This window comes from Anomalospiza imberbis, chromosome 10 (assembly GCF_031753505.1).
Source record: "Anomalospiza imberbis isolate Cuckoo-Finch-1a 21T00152 chromosome 10, ASM3175350v1, whole genome shotgun sequence".
Taxonomy (NCBI): Eukaryota; Metazoa; Chordata; class Aves; order Passeriformes; family Viduidae; genus Anomalospiza; species Anomalospiza imberbis.
In genome coordinates this window covers 8,632,835-8,640,927 of record NC_089690.1, presented here as the reverse complement: position 1 = coordinate 8,640,927, position 8,093 = coordinate 8,632,835, and the positions used below count along the sequence as shown (strand labels likewise).

The following is an 8,093-nucleotide window of genomic DNA, read 5'->3' as shown; positions in this document are numbered from 1 at the left end:
GGTCCCAGGACCCATCCCCTTCCCCTACATCCCTGCATCCAACCCCACTCCATCAGCCAGCTCTAGGGCCATTAACACCACGCAGAGTCCTCACCTTGAGATTTGTGGGCCCAAAGGCTCCTTTGTCTCCTGACCAGTGCTTCTACACAGAAGTGGACCCCATCTCTGGGATCAGCCTGCCACTCTATGCCTGGCCCAGCTCTGCAGGAGGCAGAGCTGTGCTGTCTGCACAGCCTCTGAGCGCTTCTGGCCATGGGGAAGGTCCCTCAGTTGCAAGATGAAGATGAAGGTCTGAGCACTGCAGGATGATTATTTCAACCCTACTGCTCAGACTTACCATGTTCCTTGCCTTCACTGCCACCTTCCCACACCTCCTTTTCCACTGTGGTGGGTCAAACCCGCCTATTGCCCTGCAGCTCCATGGCTGAGGTTGGGTGTTTTCCTCATATGTGCTGCCACTCTCCTCCTGCCTGCCCTGCCACAGTCCCTCACCCCACCCTCCAGGGCTGCTGCTCCCCCTCACACATCCCCATTCCTGGCAGGGCTGGTCTCTCCCGAGCTTCCCTACTTTGGGCAGGAGACAAGCTCTGCTGCAGCACTCCTAGTCTAAACAAAAACACAGGTACAGCACCCTGACCTCCTCCTCCTCCTCCTCCTCCTGGTGCTCTCCTCATATGCTTGTTTGTGCCTCTCCCAGCCACAGTCTGTCACTTACTGATGGTGCTTCAGCCTCCCTAATTCGAGACTGGGAGAACTCTGGGGAAAGATTGCTTTCTCTTTTATTTACATATTTCCACAGCACCCAGCAGACCCAGTCAGTGCACCAGAATACACACAGCCCCATCAGGAGCCAAATGGGTACTGGCTCCATCTCACACTTGCCTTCATGCCATCAGTGGTACCGCCACAGACCAGTGATGAGCCTACATTCCAAGGGCTACAAACACAAGAAAAGGAAGAAACCCTAAAATAACTCCCTCAGCCTGAAGCCGGCAGCACCCGGAGCCGTCGGGGAAACCCACCCCACCCTCCATGTCTCGTTAAAAAGGCTCAGCTGCCACTCAGCGGGCAGGACCCAGCTGTGAGGGACTGATGAGCCTTTTAGCATCCCGGCAGATTGCAGCGAGCGGGTGTGATTTGCTCCATCCTGATGTGGCAGAAAGTTGCAGCTGCGGAGAGCGCTCCGGCATTTGTTACAAAAAGAGCTCCCCAGCCTTTTCTTTCTTTCTTTTTTTTTTTTTTTTTTTTTTTTTTTTCCTTCTTCTGAAAAGCGAAAATGTTTGCTTCGAACAGCGTTCCGCGGAGCGCTGTGGTACCCGCCGGCTGTCCCCGCGCTGTCGCAGCCCTGGCTGCGTGGTGCCCATGGCCCTGCTGCCATCTTCAGGGCATCTCCCACCAGCTCCCGCTGGCCCGGGCTTGCGGCGGCTCTGCGGGAGGGCGTTCCTGGCCGCAGCTCCTCCGAGACCAAAGGCTAGGGGAAAAAAGCCAACAGGCAACTTGTGGAGGACTTTCCACAGCACGATCCAAGAATTAAAAAAGCTAAACAGATTTTACATATTAAGACTACAACCCTTTAGTGCAACATTAAAGACTATTTACTTAAGAGGTTGTGGATGTTACGCTGGGAAGTTTTCCCTTCCACAGATGCTCCGAGCAGCGATGGGAGAAGCCTGCGAGCAGCAGTTAGTGGTGTTTGATGGCGTCGTTGCTGCTGCAGCCAAAAATGCTCGTTATCCTCCCAAAGTGGATGTTTGTCAGTGCTGTGGTGATGGGCAGCTGGTCCCTGGGTGATGGCTGTGGGTGCTTTTCTTCTCCAAAATCACATGTTGAGGACACCTGTGGATTGTCACAAGCAAGTCACTGCCTTTATAGTTATTTACAGAGCTGAGGATCTGGAAAAGCATCCATCAATCTTATCCTGTGCCATTTTCCCAACATGACATTGCCCAACCTTTCCCTCCTCCTCGCTCCAGCTTCTCTCCTCTGGATGACCCTTGGGAAATCTGGAGGAATTAGAGATTAACAGAGAAAAATATTTCACCTAATCAAAAAAAAAAAAAAAGATATAATCAGAAGAGCTCGTTGTGAGCCCAGAAACCTGATGGGCTTTAAAGCTTCAAGTTTTCCTCCTGACCACAGGGAGCCGTTCCCACTCCTCCGATGGAGGCAAAAAGGAAGGTAACACCTCCTGCTAAATCCAGATAACCCCGTTCATCTTCTGCCACGGATCTCTAATGTTTTTACTGGAGAGAAGCCAAACACTGGGAAATCCAAGCCTCACCTCCAGCCCACTCTTGGGCCACCTGTGCTCATGTCGGCACAGCTATGACGGCCCTGTGCCGCCTCCCGAGCCGTCCTGTGGTTTCCTCCCACCCCAGACGGCGCTCCTGGAGCTCTATCTCCAATCCATTATGCTAAATGGGAGGAACCAGAAAGCCAGACTTTGGGTCAGCAGATTTTTCTGGGGGGGAAAAAACTAAAAAAGAGCAGGTTTGGCTCTTTGCAGACACACTTCCCACTACAAGAAATTGTGGGAAACCCCAGTGGTGCTGGGGAGCCATTTTGCCCCAGTTTTTTGATTTCTCTTCCCTGTCCAGGTCTGTACCTGCCACAGACCCGGTGATGTCTCCATGGTTTTCAAAGTTACGATCACCTGAAATTGTGTTTAGATGAGAAAAGCAGCTTTCATTAATGTCTAACATGTCCCCTGTGTGCCCAAAATGCTCAGAAAGCTGAAGAAAAATTAAAAGTCATAATGTATTTTTTTATTCTTATTGATTTTTAAGCCTATTTCATTTTGGGGAGCTGGCTTGTAATTTTGGAGCGCTTGTGGGATAATATAAGTACCCGAGGCCTCATGGCAGGATTGTACAAAGACTTTTACTCATGTTTTATTTTTCAGTAACCTTGATAGCTAAATACAGTCTCACGGAGAAGAGGTTTTAATATTCAGGCTGCCAAAAATAATTGCTTTTCAGTATTATGTGCTAAACCACCTGATGGGGCCACGGCACTGGAATTCACATGGGCAAGCTGGCCAGCACAGACCTCTAATGAAATGTGGGGACCAGCCACCCCATTCCCAGGGCTGCCCTGCTTTTTCCTGGCTTTTACTGCATGATCCTGGACTTACCACCAGAAAACTGGAATGTCGTGGATGTCGTGGCATCTCTTGGTGCTCATGGGCTCATCTGGCTGTGCAGGGTACACAGCAAGCCCAGCAGCTCCATATGCACATCCTTGCTCAGGAAGCCGTGCTTTAATCAAGGCTCTGGGATCCTTCCTTTGCTTGCCTGGGGCGGGGGGATTTTAACTCTAAACACATTAGAGTGCGAGATTGAAAGGTAACGTGTTCTCCCGGGGCTGCCGAACAACGGAAAGGAGCCTGGGTTTCATTTGCACAGAGTGTGCAGTGGGAATTTCCCTAATCAAATAAAAAGAAAATGAAAAACTCACTCTCTCCAAAAGTTTAATTCTCTTAATTACATTAATTGGAGAAACATAGGAGCCTCCTTTGCACGTCTTTCTTCTCTGCAGAGGAGAAGGGCTGCAGAAAGGGATTTCTCTTGCATGAGGGTGCAAGCTGGACTCGCATCTGCCCTCAGGATGGGATGGGGATGGAGGAGGCACAGCAGCGATGCTCTGTGGTCAACCTTGGCCCAAAGAGAGGCTGGATGATCCCTGTTCTGTCAGGTGACCTGTTAATCCCTGGAAAATGTAATGAGGATTTTTCTCCAGGCTTCGCCTGCTCCGGATTCCCATCAGGCATCAGAAGGGACATGGGGAGCAGAGCGACTCATCTCACCGCTGGCTTCTCCAAGGCGTTTCAGCAGCCAGGAGGTGGCACGTAGCCCTGGAGGGGGCTGTGCTGTGGGCTGAGGTCCTCTGTCAGCTGCAGCCATGGGCACCCCCTGCCAGGTGCTGCCCACCTGCACGGCCTGGCCCCACTGCCCCATTAGTGCACGGGCTCGTTTAACGCTTCCTTGGGGAGAGCAGGGAGGTGACATCATGGCGAGCAGCAGCAGAGAGGGGGGAGCAGCTTCCGCCCTGCTCTGCACAGCCATGGCCCCCCAACAGCCCCCTGGGACTCACCCTGTCGGCTTTAACCCCTTTGCTACCACAAGGAAGGGAGGAACTCGCAAAACTGCCGTGGTGTTGGATGTGTGTGCTGCCTGTTCCCACTGCTGGCCACCCTGAGCCAGGTGGGGATGTCATCCTCCAGTGGTGGGGACCATTCCCCACATCCTCACAACAGAGATGAATGGGACCAACAGCATAAATATATCAGAAATACCTGCAAATTTATATTTCCTAGCCCTACTTGGAAATCAGTGCTTTTGGAAAATCTGGAAGGAAAAAGGGTTTTGAACGTGAACCCACACAAGGGTTCCTGCTGAAAGCAGCCTGGCCCCCACTCGATCTGCCTCCAGCTTGCTGGAGGAAAACAAACACTAAAGTAGGAACACGTATTGCTCTGCTCTTGGGCAAAATGTCTTCTTCAAGGGTCATAATTCAGGTTTCCCAGGGCACCTGAAGGGCTCTGGGGAGGGTCAGTGTTTGGGTGAGCTGAGGAAAACTGAGCTGGGTTGGACAGCAGGATCCCCCTCTGCACGCGGTCGGCCAGAGGCCTGCTCCCCACTGACACTGCAGCAGGAAAGGTGACTCTATAGCTATAATTTTAATATATAATGAGAAAAGTCTGTGTTTACTAAAAAAAAAAATTAAAAAAAATTAAAAAAAAAAAAAGAAAATGGACATGGCCAGACCATTTGGCTGAATGCTTTTCCTTGGTTTAAAAAAAAAAAAAAAAAAAAAGGAAAAGGAAAGAGCCACCTTTGTAGGGGAGATCACGTCTGGAAAATTCCAGCCCAAATGACATAAGTTATGAGCAATTGAAAATTCGGATTAGAAAGGAACTGAGCAAAAAACCTCAAGTATGAGCATCAACATCCTGCTCATAGGTCCCCATTGCCTGAACAGAGGTCGGCAGTGGGATGGCTCCAGGGCACGCATGCTCCAGAATACTTTAGGGCCTGGGGAGGGGAGAAGGGGGCAGCCAGGTATAATCCAGAGCCTCCTCCTTGGGCAGTCAGTATCAGCAAAGAGCCACTCTGAGGTGACATGAATTACCCACAGCAAAACCTTTCACCCCAAACCCCTCCTGTTCCCTCCTGCTATCTCAGGGCATAGTCGTAGCTACAACCCAAGCTTGAGCTGCACATAAGTCTGAACCCGCTGAACTCCTGTTGTTTCATGCTGGCTTAGCTCAGCTGGGGCAGCTTTGTGCCAGAAATCTCCTAACTGAATTTACTCCTGGCTTGCTGCAGGTTGGGCTGTGCCAAGAAATGCACAGGTGCAAATTAAATCAATATACCTGGTGTGGGGAGGTGCTGTGGGTATCTTGGTGGAAGGTTTGCATGGCTGTTACCAGACTGGCTTTGAAGCCAAGTGAAGCTCAAGCACCGTGTCTTCCATTTCAAAGCAGCTGTGTGTCTGCAGGGCTTTGCCAGGCCAGCACAGCCATACCTCTGATGAGAGCTGGAAACACAACATGACACCAGCAGCAGCACCCTCAGAGTCCCTGCTGCCAGGGCACAGAGATGTGCCTGTCTCATGTGGCACAGCTGCAGGAGCACTGGCAGCTCTGTTGCCCCAGGGCAGGGACCAGGAGGGAGTCCTGCCCTGGCTCCCTGCTCTGCTGATGCCTGTTGCAGTACGTGAGGCTGGGTGCAGCAGGGACTTCATCTGGACAAGCTCCCTATGGGATCAGGGTAACACAGTGGCAAACCAGGTCCTGTGGGGACATCAAGCAGGGAACTGCTCCTTTTTCTGGGCAGGATAGGGCTGCTCTGCCTCAGCTCCATCCCATGATGCTCTTTCCCTGGCAGCACTGGTGCTGGAGATCCTCCTTCCCTGGGCTGCCATTCATGCCCCTCCCTCACTCCGTGTCCTAATCCTGTGTTTCAGTGTCATCGAGAGGATGAAGGTGAGAGCTCACAGTCCACCTTGCAAGCTCCCATGGTGGGAAGTGACCTCACAAAACTCTGTGCTATGATGTGACCTTGCAAGCCATGGTAGGAGAATACATTGAAGCCCCCATGGTGGGAGGTTCCCCCATCCAGGCTCCAGAGCTCTCTTGATGGGGCAGAGATGGGTCCATGGCTTGATTCCCATTAATGCAGAAGGTACAGCAGCCCCAGTCAGGCAGTGACAACCCCAGGCCCAGCTCAGCTCCTGCAGGTCACTGTGATGAACAAAACAGTGCCAGGGAGTGGGGAATTGTTAGCACAGCTCTGCTAACGTGACTCTGCTAAACATGACTTGGGGTGGTGTGGGACAGGGACCCTTCCTGGGTGACAGGGTGGGCATGGCCCCATCTCTGATGCTACCAGATTTGGTTACCCTGGAACTGATATGGTTCATGCTGCTTGGCTTCATCCTCTCTGGACAAGCTGTGGCCAACAGCCAGGCAACACCTGGGACTCTGAGTTTGATCCACTCAGGACAGCACCTACTCCATGGTGTAGCTACAGAGGATGGGATTCAGCTACCCAAATATATCAGTAGCTATTATATTTGGGTAGCTGAATCCAAAGGTGGGTGTCCGTGCTGCCTTCACAGCTCTGTCACAGGGATGATCCTGCCTGTGACACTGTGCCCTAAAGCAGGCAGATACCCACAGTGAGAGCCACCCAGTTCCCAGGCCCCGGCATGACGGGAACTGGAGACGTCCTTTGTCAAGTAAGGGTGCAGAGACCTCATGTGGGACCTAGGCCTTGGGCTTGGAGTCAATGAACCCAGCCACAGACTGTCCCAAATCTGTTTTATTATCTGCATTGTTTATGGGCACACAGACACGGCCCTGACGGCATGAGGGGCATTGCACCCCTCTGGCAGTGCTGTGCACACCCTGCATCAGCCCCAGAAGCCAGCACTGGACAGGATCCATGGACAGCATCACCCCCCTTAGTGAGGGCTGGGAGAAAGGCAGGATCGGTGGTGTTATTTTACTTAATTCATGATTAAATGCCCCCAGAAGAGTTTAGCCCTTATTACTGAGATATAATGGCCTATTAAGGGAGCAGCATTCCCTGGAAAGCAGCCCAGTGTCAGTGACTCCTTATTGCGATAAGAACTTAATAATCACACGTGGGGCGAGGACAGGAGGAAGCCACAGGCTGCCCATGGCGCAGCCCGGGGGCTCCTGCCCGCGGGGGAAGGGGGGTGATGGGAAGCCCCTCTGGGAGCTCTGCTGATTGAGAAGGAAATCCCCACGCTTGTAAATCTGTAATTCCTCACTAAATGCTTCGTAACGACAACAAATGTAAAGTAGTGTCAGAAACCTCTCATTTTCTTTTACGGTAAAGTCATGTCCTGAAGCCAAAGAAAGGAACTGGAGAAAAACTAATTGTTCACTCACTGTTTAAAATGTGCTGGTCTTCAGCATCTTTGCAGTTTCTTCAACCTGTTTTCCATGTCGTCCTAGGAGCAGGGTGGAGAGCTTGAGTCCTTAGTGTCTTCTACCTTTGTAATCAATTAATTTCAAATTTAGCTTTCAGGAGAAGGGACCCCCCTCCTCTATGCCCATTTCTCAGCACATCACTCCTAAGTGTGATGGTCTCACTTGCTTCTGGGTTTGTTATTGAACAGGGAACATTTTCTCAGCAAAATGTAAGGCTGGGCGATAAGGACTGGGCAGGAACTGATAGAGACTTTGCAGATCGAATATGATGTTGTTTATTTGACTATGATGTATATTTAAAGGTCTCAGTTACAATTGGCCCCAGGCACTCTCTAATGAGCTGCAGCTGCCTGGACTCTCATTAGCTTTAATGACATCTTCTCAGTACATTTTTCTTGGGGTAAGACCTTGTCCTCTCTATGGTTGTGCGCACACTAAAACCAAGAGACATCTCACCCTAAAAGGGCAGCCAACTCAAAACAGTGGAGCAATGATAAATGATGCAAGTGCCCAGAAGAGACAAACCTTTCCTGGAAGAGTCACTGTTTATTTAAGGCAAACTAAATGTAATTTACTTTGGCACGCCTTAGAATTAGCCCGGGAGGTATTTGCGCCAAGGCTCAAAAAGCGG

General features: G+C 51.1%; 1 long non-coding RNA gene across 3 annotated transcripts; it reads right to left on the bottom strand.

The window, feature by feature from the left end:
• Nucleotides 1-1,572: 1,572 nt before the first annotated feature.
• On the bottom strand, nt 1,573-7,560 carry LOC137479820 (uncharacterized). 3 transcript variants are annotated; one of them, XR_011002542.1, is made up of 3 exons: nt 7,421-7,560; nt 3,134-3,424; nt 1,573-1,836 (listed from the first exon to the last, which is right to left on the bottom strand). It is a non-coding gene; the product is annotated as an uncharacterized lncRNA (long non-coding RNA). The 3 variants fall into 3 exon arrangements; XR_011002540.1 differs by lacking the exon at nt 7,421-7,560 and adding an exon at nt 3,930-4,120; XR_011002541.1 differs by lacking the exon at nt 7,421-7,560 and adding an exon at nt 3,699-3,923.
• Nucleotides 7,561-8,093: the final 533 nt, after the last annotated feature.